The sequence below is a fragment of the Anabrus simplex genome, chromosome 11 (assembly GCF_040414725.1).
Source record: "Anabrus simplex isolate iqAnaSimp1 chromosome 11, ASM4041472v1, whole genome shotgun sequence".
Taxonomy (NCBI): Eukaryota; Metazoa; Arthropoda; class Insecta; order Orthoptera; family Tettigoniidae; genus Anabrus; species Anabrus simplex.
In genome coordinates, this window is record NC_090275.1 from 47,280,107 (window position 1) to 47,306,953 (window position 26,847).

The 26,847-nt window shown below is 42.2% G+C and overlaps 1 long non-coding RNA gene across 1 annotated transcript in view; it reads right to left on the reverse strand.

The window, feature by feature from the left end:
* Window positions 1-211: 211 nt before the first annotated feature.
* The window catches only part of LOC136883182 (uncharacterized), a 55,602-nt gene continuing 28,966 nt past the window's right edge, over window positions 212-26,847 (reverse strand). Inside the window, exons 4-5 of the long non-coding RNA XR_011018832.1 lie at window positions 11,190-11,346; window positions 212-476 (exon numbers count right to left, since the gene is read on the reverse strand). This is a non-coding gene — a long non-coding RNA (uncharacterized lncRNA). The remainder of the gene's footprint in view (window positions 477-11,189; window positions 11,347-26,847) is intronic.

Here is a 26,847-nt window from a genome sequence, read left to right on the forward strand (position 1 = left end):
GTGTCGCTGCGACGTAAAGCCCCTAGCAAAAAAAACAAAAAATTCTTTCTATGGAATTGCCGGCAAGTTGACGGAAGTGGACAGCAAATGTCTGAGAAGTGGAGTGGAGTGACGTGGCGTGGCGTGGAAAGCAAGTGGACCGTGTGAAATGAGCCTAACGAGGAGTGAGTGAGCTATAGCACTCACCGTCCAGGTAGAAAAATAACAGGAGTCAGCAATAATTACTTTTATATTGTTTTTGATGAATATTTGTAGCGTTTCCGCTGTTCACAGATCGCATTATGCATGTAAATTATGGTATCACTTCATGAGATCATAACTTCTATTGATGATTCATCAGCCGTTGAGTATTTCTCATTTTTCGCCCTTTCTCGCATTCGGGTCAGGTTGTGAAGGTGGTTCTTCAATGACAGCTCGCGAGGAGACGATTCTCAGGTAGTAACTGTACACAACCAAAAAAAAGTAGATGAATAGGCCTGAAACAGAAGTAGAAATAAGCTACATTTATTACGATTCAATGTGTTTGAAGCAGCGCTATGGAAAGTTAATGATGGAATTGTTGCAATGGGTATATTTGTAAGGAAATTTAACTGAATAATCATGGGCATTGCCGACTGCTTTACCGTAAAATCGTAAGTGTAGCACAGCGAGATATTCATCCCCCTTGCTAGTTAGTGTTAGTGTTGGCGTTCCTCAGGGGTCAGCACTTTGACTTCTCCTGTTCATCCTCTGTATGGGGACAATTCCCTCTCCCTCCCCCCTCTCTCTATTCCTATCAATATCTAACAAAAACATGGTGACATTGTGGCTTGATGGCATAAACTGTATTTCCGCAGGTCTCTCGAACACATCTACACTCAGTGCAGATATACCAGGTGCATAGGCCTATCCACAGCGTCTCACTCGGGTGCGTGACGTTGTTAATTGGACCCAGGAGGACCAGTGACTAGAGATGGGCGAAGTGACACTGCTGACAGTTTCGAAATATTCGACATGGCACAGCGAATTCACCACGCCATTGCGAAACACTGTCCAGATACTGTCGAGTCGGAAGTGCACTGTGTTTCAAAGAAAGATAAGGTGTCTATTTACGAGTTTCCGCTCATCTTCAGGAAAGTGTTGCGGAGTGTTTCTATTGAGGTGAAGCTATGCACACTAGTTGTTAGCAAGGCACTGTACAGCCTTGGAGTGGTTCGATAATCGTGTGGGGTGTGTTCTCATGGCATGTGCTGGGTCCTATTTTTCACCTGAACATATTGTTGACCGGTGACTGCCACCTTCAACTGCCTGATGACCACTTCACGTAGCTCAACAGCTATGGGGTGCTCCAGCAGGATAATGTACCTCGTCATCGGGCCCAAGTTGTCCAGAATTAGTTCGAGGAGTATTCTGAAGAATTTCAACCACAGTTATGGCCACTTGGTTCACCCGATATGAACCCAATCGATCATTGGTGTGCCATGCTCTAGAGGTCCATTCGCACTCCACTCAAGTTCTTGCAGCTACAAGTATCAAGGAGCTGTAGACAACTATACAGACGGGATGGATCAACATCTCTGCAAAATGTGTTTCATCTGTTTGTGGAATTGATGCCACGATGAATTGCTGCATTTTGTCAGGGTAAAGGAAAACTTACACGATCCGTATCCGCTGAATTTTGGACTGCAAAGAGTTATTCATCTCAGGAACTTTATGTTTGCCATCTTATCATTCTGATTGCCTTCAGCAGTATTTACATTTCGATGACTGTAATCCTACGTCGACTTTATGCATTGTTCATGTTTCCCAGACATGCAACTTAGTAGTAATCTTCAGACAGAAATATGTCGAATTCTTTCTCTAATCTGAGAAATGGACAACTTTGATCCCCGTAACGCATTCGTCTTCGTTTGGTTCCAACTCGAGGTTGGCCATCATCATGGAGCACACTTTTCTATTTTGTGTTTTCCATATCAGAATTGTGTTGCCGTGAATTGCGAAACACTGCCGGACGTTCAGCCTTTAGGACAATACTTCCCTCCAAAGTCGACTTTATCCTTCCATCTTGCATTCTGAGGCGAGTTGTGTCATGTCTTCTAGTGATGGGACATTCGATTCATTTTACTGAATCGATTCATTTGATTCCTTTCACGTTACTTAATCGATACAGTGATCCGATTCACGGCTCATTGGTCACCGCTCCTACTGCATCTGTGTAGTATGTGCTGGTAAGACAGCAGCAACAGCATTCAGTGCTCGCAGCTGTCATCTGGTCTTCATACTATGAACTCCTTTCTTAGAAAAAATGCTAGTTACTCTAATACTTCGAAGGTTTCCGGCGACGCAGGGTGGGAAAGGTTAGGATTAGGAAGGTAGCAGCCATGACCTGAATTAAGGTACAGTCCCAGCATTTCCTGGTGTGAAAATGGGGAAACTACGGAAAAACCATCTTAACGGCTGCCGACGGTGGGATTCGAACCCACCATCTCCCGAATGCAAGCGCATAGCCACGCGATATTAACCGCACGACAACTCGCTCAGTCATTTTTTTAAAAAGTATTTTTCTATCAGCTGAGGATTTTTTAAAGCGTCATATTTTGTATAGGCTACCCGAGATGTACAGTAGCCCGCTGGTTTTCTGATTCAGCACACTGTTATTGCGTCTGTGCACATATGATTGAAGTCTTGTGAAACGATGTGACATATGAACTGAGAGAATACTGAGCCGTTCTTCCCGATATAAAACAGGTACTTTTGAGTGGTCATGAGCATGACTCATAGTCATAGGGCAGTCTAGAGTCGAGTTTAATTGTCAAATGTCAACTAAGTTATGATACTAAGATTCACTAAACTAATAAATAGTATAACCTAATAGCCTACCTAACTAGCTACTTCAGAATTAGGTTGTGACTACCTTTTTAACACTGCAAATAAATCCAGCTATTATTTAAACCTCCCTGTAAGAAAAGGACAGTGAATGCAAATGGGTATTATTTTCAAATGAGCTGAGCTCGTGAGTCTATTATAGCATACGATTCTTTCAGTGTAGCATGGCTCACTGTATGTCTCGCTGCAGTGAGCCGATAAGGAGCCGTGTGTATCTTGTGTCTCACTGAGCCGCGCTCGTTCACGATTCTTTCGATGTGCCATGGCTCACTGTATGTCTCGCTGCAGCGGAAGCTCGGCTCTCCGCGTATCCAGTGAGCCGATAAGGAGCCGTGTGTATCATGTGTCTCAGTGAGCCGCGCTCGTTCACGATTCTTTCGATGTGCCATGATTCACTGTCTCGCTGCAGCGGAAGCTCGGCTCTCCGCGTGTCCAGTGAGCCGATAAGGAGCCGTGTGTATCATGTGTCTCACTGAGCCGCGCTCGTTCACGATTCTTTCAATGTGCCATGATTCACTGTCTCGCTGCAGCGGAAGCTCGGCTCCCCGTCAACGTCCAGTGAATGCGCCACTCAGCACTGTCCGCTGGGAGTAAGCTGAATCGTGTGCCGTGAGCTCGCCGTTCCTGTGAATCGATTCATTCGGACACTTGAATGAATCGATACACTGCTTCGAATCATACATTCAGTAGCCAACACTAATGTGTTCTTTGTCATTTCGCGGGGTGTGTCCCATATAGGTAGAGTTCCTGCGTTTCATGAGGGTTTAGACTTCACGCTATTTCCCAACACGACGGAGTATCTCCTCACTGGTGACGTGGCCTATGCATGGGTTCTTGGATATTCTGCAGCACATTAACATTTTAAGGACAGTAGTTGGTTCTTTGACGAAGCTGTAACTGTCTATACTTCGACACCTTCAGGCAGCACCGGTAACAAATAACACAAGTCAATGTGTTTCGTATCGGAGGATACGGTTCTACAGAAGATGGTTTAATTCCGGAAATACACTTTTTGCAGTGCTGCTTCTACATCCAGAACCCATTCTTGTGTTACGTAGCATCCTAGGTACTTGATTTGTAACACACTTTGAACAAGCTTTCCATCGAGTGCACTGACGGCAAAATGAGTTGTTTAAACATCACATTGTGTGAAAGGTGTAGTTCAGGACGTAAGTGGTTCTGCCATGGTTTGGGAGGGTTCTTTCCTACTAAGACTTGGGCCCACCCATTCTCGGTGACGAAGAGTTGCACTTCATGCAATGTCTTACAATACAATACAATACAATACAATAGATTTATTTTGTCTGGCAAGATTAAGGCCATTAGGCCCTCTCTTCCATCTAACCAGAAAATAAAGTTTCTACATGTGCGAAATTGAAATAAATACACTTACAATTGAAACATCTTGCAACTACTAAACAATACAATATTATGATAAAAAATAAAAAATAAAAATAGGAAAAAATAGGAGAATGCTGATGATGGTGGTGATGATGAAGATGATTATTTACACAATTATGACATAATTAGCTAATTTCTATTATCCTTAGTAATAACAGTGGGATTATATAAAGTCCATAATTTGAGGAAGGCTAAATCTACAATATTTCCATAGCATTACTTTGTAGGTAGCGGTGACAAAGTTGCCTAAAACTAGCAGGTGAGGCTCCTCTGACAGAGACGGGTAGTGCATTCCATTGTCGTGCCGAAGAAATAACAAATGAGTTTATGTATCGTGTGGTGCGGTGAGGTGGAATAGATAAGAGTGTATCAGATTTTGACCGTGTTCCAAAGCTGTGATTGGATGAGAGGTGGTGAAATTGACTGTACAAGTAGGGAGGTGAGCATAAGGAGAGTATTCGACGAAGAAGGCATAAAGCATGAAGATTACGGCGCTGTTTGAGTTTTAGCCAACCGAGTTCATCGTAGGTAGGTGTAACATGGTCAAAGTAACGTAGGTCACATATATAGCGAACACAGGCGTTTTGCGCGCGTTGTAGTTTGTCGTTAAGAGTAGCAGTCAGGTCGTTGTACATAGCGTCACAGTAGTCGAAATGAGATAATACCAGAGTGCAAATGAGGCGTTCTTTTAATACTCGAGAAAATATGTTGCGGAATCTTCTAAGTGAGTTAAGTGTCGCAAATACTTTCCCGGAGATTCTGGTAACCTGCTGCTTCCAAGAAAGATGTTCGTCTATCATAACGCCGAGATCTTTGACAGATTCACTGAAATCAATGGGTGAATTTTGTAGGTAGAGTTTTGGTAAAGTGAATTTGCTTATAGTTTTTGAACAAAGCCGAGGATGTGAAATTATTATAGCTTGAGACTTTACGTTATTTAATCTAAGTCCATGCATGTCAGTCGAGTTACAGATTTCTTGTAAGTCTCTATTGAAATTTTTAATTTCATCGGTTAGTCTTTCGGTTCACAGTGCAAGTATAGTTGTATATCGTCAGCGTACATGTGGTGTCAGCAGATGTTTACCGACGACGTAATATCATTGATATACACAGTAAATAGAAGCGGTCCTAGGACAGACCCTTGTGGAACACCAACCTCTACGGATCGCCAGGATGAATATTCATTATTGTTATTTCTTACACACTGCAGACGACCACGGAGGTATGAATTCATCCACTGAAGACTGTTTGTCGAGAACTGGAGTTTAAATAGTTTGGAAAGTAGTATGTCTATGTCAACAGAGTCAGAAGCTTTAGAGAAGTCAAGAAGAGCTAGTATGGTAACTTGTCATGGGGAGTATGCTGTGGACAGTTGCATTTTCCAGATGACAACAGCCGTATTCACAGGTCTGCACGATTATGTGACTGGTTTGATGGACATGCTGTCATACTTCGACTGGCCCTCTAATTCCCCCGATCTTGATTCCACGGACTACTTGGTAAAAGGCAGACACCAATGACCCTTCAATATGGTGATCCTCCGGGATCTAATCATTAGTGAATGGCTACAAATGCATATGGCATACACGTAGAAACTTGTTGACTCACTCACTCACCGAATAAAGGTGGTTATCAAAGTTGGAGGCGGTGTTACACGGGATTAGAATGATGTCTGCAAGGTGTGAATAATTTTTTGTCCGGTGAGCTTATTACACACCGAAACAACTATTTCTTATACTATTTTTATTTAGAACTTCAAAGCAATATCATCATACTTTCTCACTGAAATCACTTCATATTAATAGTAATACTCCGGCTAATTCCGAGACATAGTATGACTAACTCCGCCGTAGTCTGAAAATTCATGCCGATAAAACTGCAAATCTTACTACTAATAATAGTGTTATTGGCTTTACGTCTCATTAACGAGTTTTACGGTTTTTGGGGACGCCGCGGTGCCGGAAAATAGTCCTGCAGGAGTTCTTTTTACGTGCCAGTAAATCTACCGACAAGAGGCTGACGTATTTGCTTTTTTTTGCTAGTTGCTTTACGTCGCACCAACACAGATTGGTCTTACGCCGACGATGGGACAGGAAAGGGCTAGGAGTGGGAAGAAAGCGGCCGTGGCCTTAATTAAGGTACATCCCCAGCATTTGCTTGGTGTGAAAAAGGGAAACCACGGAAAACTATTTTCAGGGCTGCCGACAGTAGGGTTCGAACCTACTATCTCCCGAATACTGGATACTGGCCGCACTTAAGCGACTGCAGCTATCGAGCTCGGTGACGTATTTGAGCCCTTTCAAAGAACACCGAATTGAGTCATGATCGAACGTGCCAAGTTGGGCTCAGAAAGTTAACGCCTCAACCGTCTGAGCGACTCAGCCCGATGCAGGTCCTGCTTGAATGTATTAATAAAAGTTGTACGAGTTCTCAAGTTTAAGAAGCCTGTCTTCCAGACATAGTATACTGTACTGAAGTTTCATAATACTACCACCGAAGGAACACTCTTAAACCACCAGAATACAAGATATTTAGAGGACATTACAGGATCTCTCATAGAAACAAAGAACGAACGCACAGTGTTTGTACTATGCACTACGTCAGTTACCTCAGCTGAATGTATGTCACGCACGGCTGCCCTGATTTAAGCGTGTATATAATCTTATATTAAATCTTACCTTATAAAATATGCAGGAAGTGTCGTCCTTCCCGGGTTATACAGACGTTAAGGCCGGTCTCCACTGATTAACATTTAACAACAACATGTTTAATGTTAAGAGTGTTAAATGTTAACTGGTGCCACCATCAACATGTTGAATGTTAAATGTTGAATACTGTTTCATTTAACATTGTGTCCACACTTAATAAACATGTTAAACTTGACTTTCTTTGTTTATATATAGGCCCTAAATAGTTCATCATAACAATCTGTGGTTATACATTTAGGTGGTGTCTAGTATTTTCAAATAAGGGCAATGGACTCAGATAAAGAGGATTTCGCCCTTAGTTATTGCCACTGTTGCTTCTTGTTATGACTTAGAAATGCAGTTTTATTAGACACATTTCCTCCTCTCATCCTTCTCATTGCTTCAAAAGCAAACCAGTTTGAAGTATAAACTTCGTCCGCTCCCGCACCCAACTTATGATATTTTTTTTCCAATACTCGACTGTACTGGGAGCGGAGGGACGTTAGGTTTTTTTATCAATGCATTCGCAGGAACAATGAAGGATAATTTAGAATTCCTGTAAAATGTCGGCTTTCTTCGCTTTATCCCTGCATTCTTTTTATGAGACATCTCATAAACAAGACCTTTCTATTATATCATTAATTAAGTCCAAAGTAATCTTGCTCCACTCCATTTCTGACTACTATAAATTTTAGTATAGTGCACAGAGAAACGACACACGTGCGCGTTTCGGTACCAGTACTGTATTTGTAGCTTATAAAAAAGAGAATGAGTGTTGCGGAGTGCTGTAACTATAATCCTACTTCACGAGAAGCACGTCGTTTGCATCGTTTGGCTATCTGTTGACATGGAACCGGAAAGGAAGTTGCCGAAGCTGTGCCAACATCTCACGAACACAACGAATTGACTTGACATGTTTTCCACTTGGAGCGGAAAACACGCCAACATGTTAAAAGTGTTAACCTCAACATTCTGAGTTAACATGCAAAGTCAATTGGAAGACACAATCACAATATACATATCAATTGTAACGTGTTAAATTTAACATGTTGGTGTTAAATGTTAATCAGTGGAGACCGGCCTTTATACTGTATCTGGTAACCACATTCTGGCTGACGCGAGTGAGTTTTGCCACCGTAATGTTTCTTTCAGTTCCTCAAGTGTGTGTGGGCTTGCTCTCGGTTTCAGTACGCTAATTGGAGACAGTCCCAATGACAGTTGGAATCGTGTACATCATATCTATTGCGCGACACATACAGTACATCCATCACTTAAGTTAGTTTTCTTATTTGTGTGAAAGGGTTATCTAATTCGTAGACAGTATGGGCTGCAACAAAAACAAACTTCCACCCGAAACAATCTAAAACTTTAAAAACTTAAATCTCTCTATATAAAAAAATGTTTGTTTTCTCGAATGGACTCAAAAACTACTGCATTGATGTCGCTGAAAATTTCATAATTTGTTATTATTACCCCTGGTAGGGTTTAGGAAGTGGTTTGAACGAAATCTGATCGGTAGTTTGACATAGGGGGTGAGAAGTGTGAAAATAAGAAAATAGGGGAAAGTAAGTAAACCGCATGACATGTCTGATCAGCGGGTTGCCTAACCAACAGTATGTAAAAATTATGATGTGTGGTTATTTTCTTCTTCTTCCTGTTCTTCTATAAACGGTATATAAACATGAAATATCCCAGTTCAGTCCCCATGGCATAGAGGGTGAGAAGGAGTGAAGAAAGAAAATGTCGAGAATGACAGAGATTACGGGTGAATTTGTGTGTATGTGTCAGCATAGCTCTCAACCAAACTAGATGCACATACAACTTACTATCTGGAAATATTACAGTAGGGGCAAGAAACCCCTAGCACCTCTAAAAGAAGCGGTGAAATGTAAAAATCCGAAAAAATGGCCGATATTAGTGGCGAGTTCATAGTCTTTGGGGTAGCTGAGATGAACCGTGACACAGTGGATGCCGTTTGAGCCAATGTTCATTCCCAATCGGGATGGGTGTTAGAAATGGTGAAAGGAAGTCCAAAATGGCCGAGATCACGGATGTACGTGTGCATATTCCAGCATAGCTCTCAACCAAACACGACTTACGGTTTGGGAAAGAAAACTGTAGGGGTGTAATATTAAATGACCAATATTACAAGAGAAAACGGTGTATGTTAATAGTTTTCCTTTTGCGTTTAATTAAACGGTTTAGAAAACCTAACGCTGTTGAATCAATAAACGCGGGCGAAGCCGCGAGCACCTGCTAGTCATAAATAAAACTTTAAATTAAATACTCAACAATAACGATAAAAGTACAAAATGTTCATCAAGTATAAATCAATGTCAGGATAACAAATCCCCAAAGATTCCCTTGACACATTTCCAGATAATATAAATCCTAAGAGAAACTTTTAAAGAACTACCAGGACAAAGCATGGAGAATTTCATATCAAGACACGTTATTTGACCTATTTATAATTAATGCTGCAGAATAGCACGAGTCCTCTAGTAGAAGCCTCTACTTGTTACGATAATTTTGTGAGTGATTTATTCGGTGACCAAATTCGCACCAGTCTTTTCTAGCTTTTCCTCTGTTAAAACTGCTAGTGTGCGCGCCTGTTATTTTTTTCATGGAGCACTGAGCCAGTAGTCTCAAATATATTTACAATTAAGTTGCGTGAATCTGTGGCAGGTGGCGCTTCAGCAGAAAATTACCGAACAAATGTACCGCGCATCCGTCGAATCGACTCGTACTTAAAATAACTTTTGCATACAAAAATACGATGTTTCAATGATAACTGTCTCACCATGTTAACAGCTGAGTTTCAGACTGGCAACTAATGCTTGCTAGGTCGAACACGTGCACACTGCTTGCTACGTCAAGAACTATGCGCGCGTCTCCAATACTGCAGCTCATGTATCGGGGAGTAAAAAGGCCGCTTGGACGGTCTTAGTTCACATGACAGACCCTGTATAAGCCGATCAATCATTCTCTTCGCGTTGGGGTTAAACTACAATAAGGTTATATTCAAATTACTGCGGTGTTGGCTGTAGGAAGGACTTTTTTTGTATGGGGGTGTGTGAAAATGTTACATTACTATCTATATGAATTAATTAATGAATGAATACACTTCTCACTCAGACACGGATGACCACCAACTGGGGAAAGCGTCTTCGTTTATTCTAATCCAAAACATTACATGTAGTTAGATTTGTGCGTACGACAAACAAACAAACAAACAAACAAACAAACAAACAAACAAACAAACAAACAAACAAACAAACAAACAAACAAACAAACAAATTCCACAGATATTCCAATTCGTTAAAAGTTAAATAATGTTAGTATATGTTGCATACCCCATACATATTAGACATCCTTATCACATGAAACATATTTTTACCACATATGAGAGAACAAAAACCGCGCACAGACCCCATACCCCCACCCCAGTCAACGATAACCACCAACCAGGGAGTGGGGGAGAACCTCCGCCCACCGCATCCTTTGCACTCGCATGCAACCAGAATTATTAATGACGGGAAATCAAACATATTTAACTACACATGACCGATAAAAACGAAGAACAGACGTCCCTCTCTCCCAGTCACGGATAATCACCAACATGGGGGAGAGACCGTCCGATCATCGCACCCATCGCTATCATAAGCCACCGGTTTTGTTCGATTTCGAAATGTATACACTTCCTCCAACAAACAAACCGTCATGATACCTACTTCAATATACCTTAGTATATCTTTGAAATTACACAACCTTATCAGTTATTTCCTGTATTTTAACTAAGTTATACAGTCCAGGATACCTCTTCTTTAACTACATGTAATTTTATGTGATTTATTTGCATTTATTTTCCCAAATACCTCTAGTAATATTAAATAATTATGCTGTTTTCCAGGTTTCTTCCATTCTCTGTTTAATAGCTTAGCAAGTTTGTAAAGTTGCTGTTCATTTAGAATTTTATCCAACATTTTCCATCTATATATTTATATCTAATATTTACCGTTTCTTTACAGTCCTTAATCAGATGTGCCAGTTCCCTATGTGAATTACATAACATACGTTATTTTCGTCATTTTCTTCTCTTAAAGCTTTTTTGGTGAACTCCCATCAACCACCGAATTATTCCTCTCATTTCCATTTTTGTTAACATTTGCGTCCTTATAATCATATTTTCACTTATTTTGCAAAATTCTATTAGTGTTACTATCTATATGTACTTACCAACATGAAGCAAAGTGACGATAAATGTAGCTACTATTTTCACTATACCACTGTCCGAGGTAATCGTATTATAGTAGAATAAAGCGTACATGAAGCTGTAGGACAGTATTCTAATTGTCGTGGAAACAATCCACATTATCAGCAGACAAGTGATCTCCTGCAAAGAAAAAGAAGAAAAAGCCATTGGATTATCAAAACTATAAGGGGCGATCAAATAGTTTCCGTTCGTCGGGCGTACAGTCCTGAATAGGAATGGCAATCAGGCAAAATCACCGTGAACTTTAGGCACTCATCCCACCGACACACCAGGTTGAAGATCCCCGTATAATAAAATGCCGTGTCCAGCTGCTTTTTAAGAAGTTCGTAACCGCCTGCTGCACATCCTCGTCCGACAGGAAGTGTCGACCCTTCAAGGCCTTTTTGAGTGGACCGAAGGCGTGATATTCACATTGGGAGAGATCAGAACTATAGGGCATGTGCTCGAGTGTCTCCCACTTGACTTGGCTGGATGAGGCTGCCTCCTAAATCGACCGGCGTCTTGTGTCGAAACGCGACCCGCAAAGAACTTGGTGCACTATTTCACAACGGTGGCGTTCGACAGAGCAGAGTTAAGCCGGTGGCCATGGCTCTGCTGTAGCTCTACAGTTCTGCAATTCGACCAAAAGAGCAGGGAGAGCTTCGACTTACCGGTGAACACGGCTCCACCCTGACTTTACAGCTCTTTATACAGGAGACGGAGAGGGGCTGATCCCCATAGTCGGATGTCCTGAGAATTGTTTTCTGTAGTTTTCCATTCTCCTGCACTAAGGCGAATGCCGGAGCAGTTCCTAGTACATGCCACGGGCACCAACCCTCACCTTCACCAATATTTAAATCTCTTTGGCTGGAGAGAGGGCGTCAACATCTAAGAAGCCCGCTGAACTCCTTGAGGATACGGAATGAAACACTTTGTAGTAGTAGTTTCAATAATTGGTGAGGTAACGATAAATGGTGGCGGCATCCGCCACTTTGTGTTACAATCGAGATTGTCGCGACGTTGTGAAATCCGTACAGCTCGCGACTCCGTGGTCAGAGAGTATTGTAAGTTGTATCGTTACATTTCCCTCGTAGAAATCTTCTCATATTACGTGGGCTGAAAAATAAAGTAGTGGCTACGTAATCCAGACACTCGCAGGAGTTCAGCCATGTGCAAATAGGATATGGGAGAGGTCAGGTAGAGCTGTTGTCTATGTGTAGCGTGCATTTGACGGACATCCAATTTTGAGTGTTGTTCTGTGTGGTGTTCAAGTGATGAATGTCGATTTCGCCGCTCTAAAGCACGTTTTCAAAAGGTGATCAGTTTTCGTGGATTAAAATTGAGGTTCCCGTGGCAAAAAATGAATCAGAAGGTTATCGAGGATTACTTGCAGCCTCTGGCGAGAATGCATTACCGTACAGGACGGTCCAAAGCGATTCGTGCGAGTCGGAATGAGAATGCGGATTTGCACCGCACAAGTCGGCACTCCATTCCTCAAGATCAGATTGACATCGTGAGTGGTCTCGTTTTCGTACACCATCCATGGACTGTTCGGGGAATTACCCGTAGAGGTGTGTCTCAGTCATCAAACGGTGTGGCACGTACTGATGAAAGCTCTTATTGCCACGGTGGTATTGGGAGTTCTTGTAACAATCTCCGTACTCACCAGACATAAGTCCTTGTGACTTCGACTGTCCGAAGTTGAATGAACCCTTCCGTTGCCACCGATTTCCTGACGTGGCATCTGTACTTCGCGTGGTAGAGGGCTCCGTCACTGCCATAAACAGAGGATGCCTTGTGAACGGTTACCAACGGCTTCCCAACATTTGGCAAAAGGTGACAGACTTTTCGGGTGTCTAAATTGAAGGAATGTAATGCAATTGTACCTGTCAGTTCATTAAACGTTGTGTTCTATCAATATTGGCACTACTTTATTTACAGCCCTCGTAGATCCTGTTTGCCATAACGTCAGCAACATTTTGGAAAGGTCAATTGAAAAGTTTAAAGTTATGCAGAAATTAGCAAAATATATAATCATCTAATTGGATCAGAAACTACAATACACGCATTCGGGATAGAAGGAAGTCTGAGGAATCGAGTAAGCCCAAGATGTCTGCAGCAGAATGTGCCAGGGAGTACCGCCAGCGCAAGAAAATGGAGGTGTCAGCGCAGTGAGACGTACAGCCCAGAAATTCTGCTGTGTCTGTGGACTGAGAGTTGTCTGTAGAAGACGAAGCAGTCACTGGAGACCTCTCCTCGGACCATCTCTGACCGCCAGCAGCTCGTGAATGAAGTCCAGGGCCGAGTGGATGAGACATGTTGGGCAGAATTGTTTGACAAAATTTGAGAACCTTTCGCTAAGCAGGTGTAGAGTGCAATTACTATCTGTTGGTGCATATTTGCTGTGCTACTTGTCACACTAGCGTATGCAGCTATCAGACTGTGCCTCTTATTAGGGCTTCTGATAAGTTCACCTGCATACACCCCAGTGTCAGTGGGTAGGGTCTGACACATCCCACTCTGATGAGTCTAGTGTCAGACCTAAGACGAAACGCTGGTTAATAGAGCAAACGCCTGAAAAGCCTTACATCTGATATAAATATAGTATCACTAAACTAAAGTATCACTAACTAACTGAAGTAAGTAAAGTGTAAACTGGAATATGTTACAATAAACATCCATATTCACTCTCATTCATGCATCCCATCCACACTCAAGAAAGACCGGAAGTGCTTACTAGATGTCGCTGGCAAAGGATTTAAACTTTGTCTTTCATTTAGCTACCCTGTTGTCATTTGGGAGGTCATTTCACCAGCTCTTGGCGATGATCGTGAACGATCTGTTGTAGGTGTACAGGAATTCCTAGCGTACAGCCTGACCAGGTACTGAACAGGTGTAGTGTACTAAGGTAGCGAAGTCTGGTGGATACGTAAGGAGGAGTGTTTTCAGAAAGCACTTAATACACCCAAAGTAATTGCATGGAGTCTACGTCTGTCATTCAGTCGTAACCAAGATAACTGTCTGATGTATGGGGATAACGTCAAATGTTAATTTTTGCTTGTTACATATTTGGGGATTACTGACAACAATGTAACGCTTATTATTGTAAATTTCAAATCAGTCTGTTAAATAGTCAAGTGAGGCATCGCTGTGAAGATGACACAAAACAAAAGGACAGTGTTTAATAATGAAGAAAAGAAACACATAATATGGCGATTCGAAAATGGGGAAAATCGCGAAGGAATTGGGTGTCTCACACTGAACGATTTCAATAATTTCGAAGGGCAGAGAAAAAATACAGTCTCTTTTCGAAGAAAATCTCAAAAAAAAAAAAAAAAAAAAAAGCAATCCAGATAATCTGACGACGAACATGTTGAAGAGTCTTTACTTAGATGGTCTAAACAGCAAAGAACAAATAATGTGCCGATCAATGGACCTATTCTTCAAGTGAAAGCCAGTGAAATTCCTCGCAATCCTACTCCACAAATACTGTACCGTTAGTAGCGGCGATTAGTGGGGGGGGGGGGAGGGGCATTTTGTGGAGAAATCCTTACATTTTATTTCCAGTTTAGCCAGCCGAAACTAGGAATTATATATAAAAGAAGCAACTTGTACAATCCCTCTGTCTTATCAGGTAATTCTTTCGTTTAATTTATTTAATTATTAACAAAATTATTAGCGGGGATACCGAAAACAGATAGTTCGTCGCCGCTAACCGATCTGCATAGCACCACAGCAAGTACCGGAGACTCGCACAGCAGCGTATACCATGTGCTGTGAAGAAGGGTACGAGGGGTATAGTTTTTTGCCAAGGTCATTGACACTGAGGAATAATTCACCCGCTTGCCGCGCGCATCCGTCAGTCTGGTATTCTCTTTAGAGTCTGTTAGCTTCTTAGTGTGTAGTCAAATGCTCAATGATACTTAATTTTATAATCACACCGTAAGTCTATTTAATTGTAATATATGTGTAATATTGTTCCTTTGGTGAAAGTTTTATTGTGTGGTATTGGATCAAAATCTCAAGAAAGCCGGGCTGAGTGGCTCAGACGGTTAAGGCGCTGGCCTTCTGACCCCAACTAGTCAGGCTTGATCCTGGCTCAGTGCGGTGGTATTTGAAGGTGCTCAAATACGTCAGCCTCCTGTCGGTAGATTTACTGGCACGTAAAGGAACTCCTGCGGGACTAAATTCCGGCACCTCGGCGTCTCCGAAAACCGTAAAAGAGTAGTTAGAGGGACGTAAAACAAATAACATTATTATTAATCTCAAGAAACTATTATTACCGCACTTAAATGAGTAAACTGTCAAGCTTTACCTCTCTGTTGAAATTTGCTCAGAGAACATCAGAAAACTTACAATTTTGTAACCTTTTTTTTATTTATATTTAAGTTTTGATGTATATGCACCCCTCCCCCCCCCCCCCCGCAAACCCGAGTACTTTTTGAAGTCTGTAAACTTTTTGCCCCCCAACTTCTAATTCCTAATTGCCGCTACTGTGTACCGTACTGTAAATAGAGTACGTATACCAGTTACGTTTTTGAAATTGTACCCGACTTATTTTAATTAATCCTGTATGTAACCTAAACCTTTTTTTTTCCTAGTTGCTTTACGTCGCACTGACACAGATACGTCTTACGGCGACGATGGGACAGGGAAGGGCTAAGAGTTGTAAGGAATCGGCCGTGGCCTTAATTAAGGTACAGCCCCAGCATTTGCCTGGTGTGAAAATGGGAAACCACGGAAAACCATTTTCAGGGCTGCCGACAGTGGAGTTCGAACCTACTATCTCCCGAATACTGGATACTGGCCGCACTTAAGCGACTGCAGCTATCGAGCTCGGTGAAACCTAAAACTTGCAGATATGATATTTTTGGGAAGGAAAAATCCTGTTTGTACTTCTATCGGTTATAACTACCTTTATTGGCAGTCACTTTGGGGTCCTTATAACCGATTTCGATTATATATATACATTTCCATTTATTTAGGAACAACCTCCTGTGTTTGGAGACTTCCATTGATGATAATGGTGATGATGATGATGATGCTTGTTGTTTAAAGGGGCTTAACATCTAGGTCATCAGCCCCTAATGGTACGAAATATAATAACAATTTAAATTTCCAAAACTCATCCACTAACCAGAATTCAAAACGTGATGATGAAGAATGAAAGGCTGACTATGAATTTAAAATAATCAGCAGATCCAACTCGCAATATTGTAAGTTGAAAATAATTCCAAAATTAATCCACTGACTAGAATGAAGTCCGCCTCTGTGGTGTAGTGGTTAGCGTGATTAGCTGCCAGCCCCGGAGGCCCGGATTCGATTCTCGGCTCTGCCACGAAATTTGAAAAGTGGTACGAGGGCTGGAACGGGGTCCACTCAGCCTCGGGAGGTCAACTGAGTAGAGGTGGGTTCGATTCTCACCTCAGCCATCCTGGAAGTGGTTTTCCGTGGTTTCCCACTTCTCCTCCAGGCGAATGCCGGGATGGTACCTAAGTTAAGGCCACGGCCGCTTCCTTCCCTCTTCCTTGCCTATCCCTTCCAGTCTTCCCATCCCTTCACAAGGCCCCTGTTCAGCATAGCAGGTGAGGCCGCCTGGGCGAGGTACTGGTCATACTCCCCAGTTGTATCCCCCTACCAAGAGTCTGAAGCTCCAGGACACTGCCCTTGAGGCGGTAGAGGTGGGATCCCTCGCTAAGTCCGAGGGAAAAACCGAACCTGGAGGGTATACAGATGATGATGATGATGATGATGATGATGATGATAACTAGAATGAAAAAAAAGAGGCGATGAACAATGGTTATGAATTTAAAACCATCAGTGGATTTGACCCGCAAATATCTTAAAACCTGACCAAGGGGCTGCTTCCAAAGCACAATTCTGATTCGATGATGCCTGTTGTCTAAAGGGATCCAAAATACAGTTCAACAGCCTTCATACTGGTACTGATTGTTAGGAAAGTAAGAACCATGGTATTTCTCATGTAGCGGAACTAATTATAAGTAACGTAGACTCACGGTGTTCCACACATTGTGGTACTACTCACAGGTAATGTAATACGTACAGGTAACACAGACCTATGGTGTTTCTCACATTACGGCGCCACTCACAGGCAACGCAAACCCATGGTGTTCCTCACATAGGTGATACTAATCACAGGGACTCGTTCTATCCCGGGGTGTTCCTCAAATAGAGGGTAAGTTACTAAACACAGGCAAAGCAGACCCACGGTGTCGCTCAGATAGGGGTAATAATCACAATCAAAGCCCAGACCCGTGGTGTTTCTCACAATGATACTAATCAAGGGCAACGCATACCCGTGGTGTTCCCCATATAGTAGTACTAATCACGGGTACTGTAAAACCCATAGTGCTTACTAATCACAAACCTCTTGTATACCTAACATAGTGGTACTACTCCCAAGTAAAGGCGTCCCGTGGCGTTCCTCGCGTGATGGTACAAATTACAAGTAGTCTCATGGTTCTAATTCTATCATCCCTTGGTCATCACTTTTAGCCGTCTCTTACGACAAACAGGGGATAATGTGGGTGTATTCTTCGTCTGCGTCCCCCACCCGCAGAGTATAGAAGCTGCCATTAAAAGCAAGGTAAAACATATAAAATTTTATGTATTAGGGCAAAAAATCTAAATTATAAAGGAGACATGGTAAACAGTCTAATTAGTGCGGCGTTTCAGTGCTACGGAGGTGGTGCCTCAGGATCTTGATGGAGCCACGGAGATCGACAAACGCTGTGTATCAAAAGTTAAGATCTATTTAGTGAGCGGCGAACAGTGGAAACAGAGGTGGCAACAGTTTTGAATAATAATAATAATAATAATAATAATAATAATAATAATAATAATAATAATAATAATAATAATAATAATAATAATAATAATAATAATAATAATTGTACCGGGCGGTACACCTCTACGACGCAAGTTCAAATCTTGCGCCAATTAAAACTCCTCTACAGGAGTAACCCTGAACTGTAACAACTGAATCAACTCTCCTGTTTATCAGAAGATGTCTCGGTGTTTTTGATTTGCTTTTGTTGATCAAGAAGTGTGGACATTCTCTAACAGATGTCTCTACTAAAAAACTATGATAATGCACTCTGGTGCGAAGGAATGAACTTTCTTGGAGAAATTTTGTATTCATAAATTTTGTTCTTTCATTTGGGGGTTGGCAATATTAAGCTTTCTTTCCGCCTGTTTTGAATTTAACCAATCCTAAATTTCTGTAATTAATTTCCCAACAATAAGGTGCTTCTTCATCGATTTGTGTGTAACTTTTCCTGTTAACCAATAAACGTTTGTGGGCGGGTCTTAATCATTCATGAAAGGTCTCGAATTTTCCGTGAGGGTATAAAAACTGCTGATTTTCTTGTCTCCGCGCCACTTCAATAACATCTAGCTTAGCGTGTGGATATGTAGCAGGGGGCGGGAAGCGCCTCTTTCTTCTGGAAGCAGCTCTTAAAAAGGTAATGGCCGTTTAACATCTTTTCTTGCTAACTCAGCAATTTAACTCGCGGGGAAGGTTCGAAACCTTAATATGTAACCAACCTTTTAAAAATGTAAATCCCATTTCAGTCTATGTAAAAACTACAAATTTCTTTACCTGTAAATTGGGGACAGAGAGTGCTTTTTCCCTTTCGAGCTCCCCTTCATTTTGAAGTTGAGGTGACTACGTTTTCATAACTGAGTTTCTACTCTTCCGTAAAGTGTTAAAGTTTTCCCTATACGAGTCACCTCCCTAGCTTGGGATTAGCCCCTGTGTAACTGGCCTAGCGCCACTTAGGTATTTTACAAGCGTTCATGTAGGAGTGCAAGTCTCGCCTCCTTTCACCTTGTTTTTGGGCCATTTATAATTAATCACATATTTTTCTTATAAGGCCCTGTAGGTTGGGTACAAAATACCCCTGTTTCCTTGTAAGTGTGCCTTGAGGGCAGTTAGAAGTAAAGTTTGTTGTGGCCTTTGATAGGCTTGTAAAATTGAGAGCGGGTCTGCCCTTTCTTGTATTTTGATGTGTGCCTCTAGGAGGTCTGACAGTGCTAGGTAGGAGCAAGTGCTCCATGTATTAGGGGATTTCTGCCCTTATGCAAAGTTATCACTTCTAAATTTGAGCTAGGAGCGCGGGATATGTAAAGGGAAGGGCTCGAAGCCCAAGAACTGTAAGTTGTACTAAAATTGTACTTCCTTAACTTGTTTCTCGGCTACTTGGTACCTGTTATTCTGTTACTTGTTAATTTTGGAAAGAAAATATAAGCTTGTTGACATTTTAAAATCAATTTTTTGGATTTATAGTTAGACCCATTCCAACCTGCACCTTCTTTCACTTCTGCTGATCCACCAAAACACGGTAATAATTTTTTTTTTTTTTTTTTTTTTACGAGGGATTGTGGAAAATCTTCAAAAAGACACTTGTGAAGGGTCCGCACTCCACAAGTGTGTGGGATTCTTACCCACTAAAAACCACACACCCTTTTCCCACGATGTGAGTCATCACCCCGGAACCGCTCTCGCATTACTTCAGGGTGATATCGTGCTTTGTCTTTCAGACGTCTTCTTTCTTCATTTCTTCTTTACGAACGTTCGTATGCTTCCAAATCCTTCTTCTTCTGACGAAGGATGTCCTCCACATGTACTGCCACGCGATCCCAGGATTCCTGGTTTCGCAGCATCACCGAAATAACATTATCTGTTGTCAATTCTCCTAGTTCAGTTTCCACACATCTTCTCTGAATTGTCCAATGGCCGCATACAAAAAAGGTGTGATATACGTCGTCAATATCATCGCAGTATATGCATGCTGCGTCACTCGCTCTGCCCACTTTATGCAGGAATTTCCGGAAATATCCATGTCCTGTTAGAAGCTGCGTGAGGTAGAAATTTACTTCACCACTAGCTGTAGTACCCGGCGTTGCCCGGATAGTTTTGAATGTTTACATTTAATATTTGTATTACCAGTTAGTTGAGTGTGAAGTAAATGCTTATAGAATTCTTTTTGAGATGTTGATTTTACGACTTATCATGTAGTTTTATAGTTAATTAGATGTATCTGACTTCAAGTTTTAGATTATTTAATTATCGAGTAAACACTAATCTCGGTCATTTTATACTATTTACTTTTAAGCCCTTCTCAGCTCCTGCCTCGATGGAGGCTGAACGTGGACTTAAACGCTATCCACAGCGTCACAGTTCGTATCAGCGACACATAAGCAATGGATTTCGACATTAATATTGGTTATTTTCCTTATTTTTGCACGTCAGCCCCTCTCATTCCCCAACACCAGCGGGGGCTAGGTGTATCTGACCTCCACAGTAATGTTTTCTATATAGTAAGTCATGTGTATACCAAGTTTGATTGAGAGATATGCTAAAACATACACACATACTTAAACTCTGTCCCTTTGGACGTTTTCAATTTTTTGCCAGTTCTCATCCGCCTGCCGAGTAGGACTGAGCTTTATCTTAAACGGCATCCAGAGTGTTACAGTTCATCTCAGCGACCCCGAAAAATATGGATTAGACACAAATTTCGGTCATTTTCGGTTAATATTTACATTTCGCCCCTACTTTAGAGGCTAGGAGTCCCTTACCCCTAGGGTATATTTCTCCAGACAGTAGGTCCAGTATACATACATGCGTCCATTCTCTCGGTCATTTTCGAAATTTTGTTTTTCACTTTTTCTCACCGCTATGCGAAAGGAGGCAGAAATTTGACTTCTAAAAAAATTGGAGCGTTACTATTCATCTCAGCGACCCCGAAAAGAATGGATTCGACACTATTTTCGATTATTTCTACACCTCATCCCGTCGTAGGCGTGCTAGGGTTGTCATACCTCCACGCACTTTGTCTCCTGATAATAAGTCATAAGTGACCAAGTTTGTTTGAAATTGTTCCCGTAGTCCCGAAACGTATGGATTCAACACTAATATCGGTCATTTTCAGTCTTAATTACATTTCGTACCCTTATCTAAGGATTCAAGGGGTGTCTTTTCCCCTTAGTATTTTTTTTCAGGTAATAGATAATATTTGTATTAAGTTCTGCTGACAGTTATACTGGAACGTAGAAAAAAACATCCTTATTTGGATATTTTCTGTTCTTGACTCCTTCTCACCCGCCTGGCAATTGGGGATCAACTTGGACTTAAACGACAACCGGAGTGTCACTCATCATTTAAGCGACACTTTAAACCATGGATGTGACATTATTTTCGATTATTTTATATCTAACTCCCTTCCTAACCACTCACGACAAAAGGGGCCTTAATTTGGACCTTAAAAGTCCAGAGTGCCACTATTCACCTCAGCGACCCTAAAAACTGTGGATTCGACACTAATTACGATTATTTTTATATATCACTCCCCCTTGCCCCCACCCTAGAGGGGGCTGAACTTGAAATTAAGAATTTCCCGGGATGTCACTGTTCATCTACGCGACCCCGAAAAGTATGGATTCGACACTATTTTCGTTTATTTTTATTTATGACCCCCCTTGCCCCCCGCCCCTAATGGTTCCTGGGGTGTCTTACCCCACGTGGTTTGTCTCCTGATTCCAAAAATCCGGAGTGTTGCTATTCATTTTGGCGACCCCGAAAACTACGTATTCGACACAATTTTCGATTATATGTATATATCACTTCCCCCTCGCCCCCACGCCAAAGGGTCTGAACTTGGACTTAAAAAAATTGGAGTGTCACTATTCATCTCAGCAACCCAAAAAAGTATGTACTTTGATGATTTTCATATCTCAAGCCCCCCGCCCCCCACCCCTAATGGTTCCTGGGGTGTCTTATTCCCACGTGGTTTGTCTCCTGATAGTAAAAATCCGGAGTGTCAGTATTCATCTCAGCGACCCCGAAGAGTACTCGACATTCTTTTCGATTATTTTTATACATCACTCCCCCCTCCCTAAAGGGGGTTGAACTTGGAATTTAAAAATTCCCGGGATGTCACTATTCACCTAAGCGGCCACGAAAAGTATGGACTCGACACCATTTTCTATTATGTGTATATATCACTCCCCCCTCGCCCCTCCTCCAAAGGGGGCTGAACTTGGACTTTTAAAAAATTCGGAGTGTAACTATTCATCTCAGCGACGCGAAAAGTATGGATTCGACATTATTTTCGTTTATTTTTATATATGACCCCCACCGCCCCCCGCCCCTAAGGGTTCCTGGGGTGTCTTACCCCCCACGTGGTTTGTCTCCTGATTAAAAAAAATCCGGAGTGTCGCTATTCACCTTGGCGACCCCGAAAACTATGTATTTGTCACTATTTTCGATTATTTGTATATATCACTCCCCCCTCGCCCCCACCCTAAAAGAGGGCTGAACTTGGACTTTTAAATAAATCGGAGTGTCACTATTCATCTCAGCGACCCCGAAAAGTGTGGATTCGACACTATTTTCGTTTATTTTTATTTATGATCCCCTCGCCCCCCACCCCTAAGGGTTCCTGGCGTGTCTCACCCCCACGTGGTTTGTCACCTGATACTGAAAATCCGGATTGTCGCTATTCACTTTGGCGACCCCAAAAACTATGTATTCGACATTATTTTCGATTATTTGTATATATCACTCCCCCCTCGCCCCCACCCCAAAGGGGGCTGAACTTGGACTTAAAAAAATTGGTGTGTCACTATTCATCTCAGCGACCCCGAAAAGTATGGATTCGACACTATTTTCATTTATTTTTATATATGATTCCCCTCGCCCTCCGCCGCTAAGGGTTTCTGGGGTGTCTTACCCCCACGTGGTTTGTCTCCTGATACCAAAAATCCGGAGTGTCGCTAATCACTTTGGCGACCCCGAAAACTATGTATTCGACATTATTTTCGATTATTTGTATATATCACTCCCCCCTCGCCCCCACCCCAAAGGGGGCTGAACTTGGACTTTAAAAAAATTGGAGTGTCACTATTCATCTCAGCGACCCCGAAAAGTATGGATTCGACACTATTTTCATTTATTTTTATATATGACCCCCTCGCCCCCCGCCCCTAAGGGTTCCTGGGATGTCTTACCCCCACGTGGTTTGTCACCTGATACTGAAAATCCGGATTGTCGCTATTCACTTTGGCGACCCCAAAAACTATGTATTCGACATTATTTTCGATTATTTGTATATATCACTCCCCCCTCGCCCCCACCCCAAAGGGGGCTGAACTTGGACTTAAAAAAATTGGTGTGTCACTATTCATCTCAGCGACCCCGAAAAGTATGGATTCGACACTATTTTCATTTATTTTTATATATGATTCCCCTCGCCCTCCGCCGCTAAGGGTTTCTGGGGTGTCTTACCCCCACGTGGTTTGTCTCCTGATACCAAAAATCCGGAGTGTCGCTAATCACTTTGGCGACCCCGAAAACTATGTATTCGACATTATTTTCGATTATTTGTATATATCACTCCCCCCTCGCCCCCACCCCAAAGGGGGCTGAACTTGGACTTTAAAAAAATTGGAGTGTCACTATTCATCTCAGCGACCCCGAAAAGTATGGATTCGACACTATTTTCATTTATTTTTATATATGACCCCCTCGCCCCCCGCCCCTAAGGGTTCCTGGGATGTCTTACCCCCACGTGGTTTGTCTCCTGATACCAAAAATCCGGAGTGTCGCTATTCACTTTGGCGACCCCGAAAACTATGTATTCGACATTATTTTCGATTATTTATATATATCACTCCCCCCTCGCCCCCACCCCAAAGGGGCTGAACTTGGACTTTAAAAAAATTGGAGTGCCGCTATTCATCTCAGCGATCCCGAAAAGTATGGATTCGACACTATTTTCATTTATTTTTATATATGACCCCCTCGCCCCCCGCCCCTAAGGGTTCCTGGGATGTCTTACCCCCACGTGGTTTGTCTCCTGATACCAAAAATCCGGAGTGTCGCTATTCACTTTGGCGACCCCGAAAACTATGTAATCGACATTATTTTCGATTATTTATATATATCACTCCCCCTTCGCCCCCACCCCAAAGGGGCTGAACTTGGACTTTAAAAGAAATTGGAGTGTCACTATTCATCTCAGCGATCCCGAAAAGTATGGATTCGACACTATTTTCATTTATTTTTATATATGACCCCCCTCGCCCCCCGCCGCTAAGGGTTTCTGGGGTCTCTTACCCCCACGTGGTTTGTCTCCTGATACCAAAAATCCGGAGTGTCGCTATTCACTTTGGCGACCCCGAAAACTATGTAATCGACATTATTTTCGATTATTTGTATATATCACCCCCCTCGCCCCCGCCCCAAAGGGGGCTGAACTTGGACTTTAAAAAAATTGGAGTGTCACTATTCATCTCAGCGACCCAGAAAAGTATGGATTCGACACTATTTTCATTTATTTTTATATATGACCCCCCTCGCCTCCCCGCCCCCAGGGGTGTTTGGGATGTCTTACCCCCACGCGGTTTGTCTCCTGATACCAAGTCCTAAGTGTATCAAATTTGGTTGAAATCGCTCCAATGGTTTGGGAGGAGATGTGGTACAAACCCACCCACCCACCCACATACATACAATGACTTTTATATATATATATATATATAGATGGACCCTTTCAACCCAGATATCCAAGCGTGGTATCAGTCGCTTGGTCCATTTGCCTCGAGGGTCACTTTCCCATCTGAGTTGCCATCGCCTCATCAGTAATAATAATAATAATAATAATAATAATAATAATAATAATAATAATAATAATAATAATAATAATAATAATAATAATAATCAATCAATCAATCAATCAATCAATCTTTATTCAGTCTTTTCTTAAACGAATTTTATCAAATATACCCCTAGTAATATATTAAAAAATACACAATTTTCTTCAGGTCGCACCTACACAGATAAGTCTTACGGTGACGATGGGATAGTAAAGGATTATAAATGGGTGGGAATCGGTTGTGGCCTTATGGTAAGTTATTCTAGTCCCTACTCCCTTTTCCTATAAACGAATATATTCCCCCAAATCCCCAATTTGTCCTCTGCACTTCCAACTTTTATAACGACCTCTCCTAACTTTAAATAAAGTAATTCTAATCGAAGTCCGCCTCTGTGGCGTAGTGGTTAGCGTGATTAGCTGCCACCCCCGGAGGCCCGGGTTCGATTCCCGGCTCTGCCACGAAATTTGAAAAGTGGTACGAGGGCTGGAACGGGGTCCACTCAGCCTCGGGAGGTCAACTGAGTAGAGGTGGGTTCGATTCCCACCTCAGCCATCCTGAAAGTGGTTTTCCATGGTTTCCCACTTCTCCTCCAGGCGAATGCCGGGATGGTACCTCACTTAAGGCCACGGCCGCTTCGTTCCTTCTTCCTTGTCTATCCTTTCCTATCTTCCCTCCACAAGGCCCCTGTTCGGCATAGCAGGTGAGGCCGCCTGGGCGAGGTACTGGTCATTCTCCCCAGTTGTATCCCCCGACCAAGAGTCTGAAGCTCCAGGACACTGCCCTTAAGGCGGTAGAGGTGGGATTCCTCGCTGAGTCCGAGGGAAAAGCCGAACCTGGAGGGTAAACAGATGATGATGATGATGATGATGATGATGATATTCCCCAAAATCCCCAATTTGTCCTCTGCACTTCCAACTTTTATAATGACCTCTTCTAACTTTAAATACAGTATTCCAATCGAAATTACGTGTCTATTAATACCATTCTAAGCCATCTCTCCACTGACATCTCGAAAAATTCCTCTAAGTCGAACTGTCCGTCTCCTTACTCACTATTTCCCAGCCCAAACATTGCAACATTTTTGTAACACTACTCGTTTACAGGAAATTACCCACAAAAAATCGTTTTGTTTTTTGGATCTTTTGCAGTTCAGGTGATCCGAGTGAGGGTCCCACACTCTAGAACCATATTGTAATTGGTGACTTGTCAGTGATTTATAAGCCCTATTCTTTTACATCATTACCACAACCCCTAAATACTGTCATAACTAGGGCCCGGATGTTTATTTTATATATTTCTTTCTTTATATTCCTTCCATGGAAAATACAATTTAAGCATGATTTTATCTACGGTAACTAAAATTATGCAATTTTCACTGGTCATATACAAGATGAAGCGAAATTCGCGCACTGGGGCGTCGCAGCGCGACTCCTCACATGTCAGCAATAAAAAAAAAGTGTCTCTCACAAAAGTTCGTCCTGCGAGTATCTCCGGGAGAAAAAGGTCGTTGAAGAGTGGCAATCTGGCAACACTGTAACCACATGTAGGGTAACTACCTCTGTGAGCACGTATTAGTCGTGCTGCACAGTTGGAGCAGTGGATAGCGTTTTGGGTTAACAAGCAGGAGGTCGAGGGGTCGATCCTGTGTTGAGGTGTATGTTTTTTATTTCGTAAATGTAGTCCAGATGGTATGGTATCAGGCATCAACAACGATTGCAGTGGGTCCTCTAGAAACAATTTGCACTTACATACTACGATCCTAGAAATGGACGAACATTGGTTTTCATTGGTCAGCTTTGAAAGACGCCCTTTCCACGTCGTGAGCGTGAATTTATTCGCACCACTTCATCTACTAGATGCGGTTTTTTTTTTTTGCTAGTGGCTTTACGTCGCGCCCACCCAGATAGGTTTCATGGTGACGATGGGAAAGGAAAGGCCTAGGAATTAGAAGGAAGCGGCCGTGGC